General features: G+C 42.5%; 1 protein-coding gene across 2 annotated transcripts in view; it reads right to left on the bottom strand.

Annotated features, from left to right (window-relative positions):
- TOB2 (transducer of ERBB2, 2) overlaps nucleotides 1-2,894 on the bottom strand; it is an 11,810-nt gene that overhangs the window by 5,315 nt on the left and 3,601 nt on the right. The window contains exon 1 of one of the 2 annotated variants that reach the window (XM_025208926.1): nucleotides 311-2,519. The exons of the other annotated variant lie outside the window; for it this stretch is intronic. The gene's annotated coding sequence lies outside the window, so the exon portion shown is untranslated. Of the gene's footprint in view, nucleotides 1-310; nucleotides 2,520-2,894 lie in introns of those variants that run through there. 2 annotated transcript variants of the gene reach the window in all.

The following is a 2,894-nucleotide window of genomic DNA, read 5'->3' as shown; positions in this document are numbered from 1 at the left end:
TATGGGAAGGGGTGTGGGTGGGGGGGGGGGGGGGGGGAGCATGCCATGGGGATGAGACACCAACTGCTAGGCCAGGGTTATATCTCCTTGAACTGGAAAGCAGGCATTAAGCTCCAAGCCTCTGGTACAGGTTTACCTGCCTGAAACATGCTGAAGAACACAAAACTACTCATCAATTCAGTTTGTTGGAGTGGGGAGTACACATCATGGCATAATGCTGGATCCCTGGCCTCTGTAGTCCACATCCCTGATGTTCTTGCAGAAAGAGAAAACTAGTACTAAAAGGATCGAAAGCCAAAACATAACTCACTTGGTGAAGCTGAAAGAATCCTTTTCCCCTCTCTGACAAGGAGGTTTCTGAAAACAAAACCAAAAATCCCCACAAAGGCACAGTGTGAAACCACAACACTGCGATTCTCTATTTTAGACTGATTCACAAACAGAACATTTGTCTGTGAAACAACAAGCTCCCCAAAGTGGGTCATTCTTCCACATGGAAGGGAGGGGAGAAGAAAAGAAGCCTAGAGCCACCTTAAAAACAAGCACATTTCCACCAACTTTTGCTCCAATCAACAGGGAAGTCACACAGCCAGTTTTTAATTGGCAGCTTAGTCAGAGGCAGATAAGCCTACCACTGCTCTGCTCAAACACATATGTATGCACCACATTCCTCTCAGTTTGCAAAACAGGTTTAATTGAAGCTCTCAAGAGGAAGTCAACCCAAGCACTTAGGTTGCCAGCAGCTGCCCCCCCATCCTTTTTCCTTTCCCCCCTTCTCATTTTTGTATGGAGGATGGAGTTAAAATGGAAGCCTTTTGCCAAAAGGCTGGGAAGACAGGAGTACTAGTTTAGATCTTGAGAAGGCAGAAAGGGACACTAGCCAGGAGAACATACCTATCCAACTTTAGTAGGGACAAGGAAAAAATAAGCAAGCAACGTTCATTGTAATACCTGGTGTCTTTTTAACTTTTTAAAGACTGAGCTATCAGAGAGATGAAAATAAAAATTCCACACTAAGATATATATATTATTTTGATTATGTAAGTTATGGCAGTTTATTTCCAGGACTACAATCATCGCAGCTCCCAAATACCACAAAATCGGCCAACTCAAGATGTCCCAAGTTAATTCCTTCAGGTCTAACCTATTACACAAATGACCGTGGAGGCGAGTAGAGGCAGTGAGCAATTGCTTTTCCTGCCATGAGCACCTCCAGGCTTTTGAGCTTTGATTCCAGGAGTTATTGAACTGTGAAGAGTTTTGTCAGGTCACTGGGAACTCATCGAAATTAACAGAAAATAGAAAAATGCTGAAGAAGTGCACAGGCAAGTTTCTGAAAGCCCAGCTCAGACTCACCAAACTCCTGCATACGCAGGGCTTGGTACCTGGGATGGAAGGTTTCAGTGACTTTCAGAGAGAAGGACAGCAAATGGATCCCTTTAAACACACACAAGCATGAGCATGACAACTGCATGAGACCAACTTGCTAATGCCAGTTAAAAAACAAAAAAACAACAGGGAACACAGCCATTGACTGGGGTCGGCTTGAAACCCCAGCAAACTCCACGTACAGCAGCAGCTTGGACACAGGACTTCTTATCTCTAGCTCAGTCACAAGCTCTGACCTGGACTCATATCACTAGAGACCAACCATTACTCTCTGGGATTAGGGCAATACTCAACTGGTAGACAAATAAGTGCATTTTTAAAAGGAAAGCATAGAGTAATATGAACTACCTGAAAAAGGGACATGTATTATATACAGTTTAACAGGATAGGAAAATTAAAAGGTCTCCTCACTTGCATTGGAAAAAAAATGAAATAATAAAATAAAAATCTATGCCGTCTCCTGAAGGGAAAAAAAAAAAGATAAAGGGCCAGGAACCAGAGTGGCCCAAAAGCACCACAGATCAGGGGTCCATTTTAGTTAGGCATCCCCTTTGCCAGCTTGACCAGTGCTTCAAAGATGTTAGGAAAAAAGCTTCTTAAAGGATAAGAGTTCCTGTCATCCCTAAAGCAACACAAAGGCCTCATCAAAAATCCAGCAGGCTCTGTAGGAGGCATAGTAAAATGCAGTAACAATTTCAGCATGGAGCTTCTAAAGGGTTATTAAAACAAAGGATTATTCTCCCAAGCTCATCCTCCCTCAACCCTTTAAAACAGAAAAGATGCTGACTGTGGCTTCAACCAAAAGAACAAAACCAAGCCACAACCATCCACAGGCACCAGACTAGCTTGATAAATAGGTGTTAGCAGAGGCCTCCCAATAATAGGAGAGGGCTCTTCAAGAGAGCAAGCAAGAAGCACCTCTCACTCACTCCTATAGTTGTTGATACAATAAGATATGATCTCTCACTCCCTAGGCTGCTGATACAAGAAGTCAGCTCCATAGAACTGACTGCAAATTTTAAAATACATGGTATTTGGACTTGAACCCCCTGAGCAGCTTTGCAGAAGTGCATTAAGAAAGCAAGCCACACAAAGGTCTTGGACCTGATGAGCCAGGGATCCTGGTTTCCTCCGATTTAAAAAAAATCCTCAACTTTTGGTTAAAAAAGTAATCAGAAAAATATGGATTTGGGGTTAAAATGAAACACCACTTTCTATATACTTAGATATTAGTGGCATTTCATTTAGATCATGCAAAAATGTGGATTTCAGATTACTTATTTTTAACCAAAAATTGGGGATTTTTTTAAGATCAGAGAAAACCAGGATCCTTGCTGATGACCAAGGAAGACAATACCATCATACATTTCACAGGTGGTAAGACCCCATCTCAGAAAGACATCTCCCCCCTAATCCTACAGATTTTTCCCTGCTTGGGTAGAAAGCTATTTTTAGTGGTGTGGATTGTGGAGGAATATTCTCCCACAGACACGGCATGTTGCAGG

This window comes from Alligator sinensis, unplaced genomic scaffold (assembly GCF_000455745.1).
Source record: "Alligator sinensis unplaced genomic scaffold, ASM45574v1 scaffold215_1, whole genome shotgun sequence".
Lineage (NCBI taxonomy): Eukaryota > Metazoa > Chordata > Crocodylia > Alligatoridae > Alligator > Alligator sinensis.
Note: the sequence above shows the minus strand (reverse complement) of the source record. Positions and strands in the feature narration are given on the sequence as shown.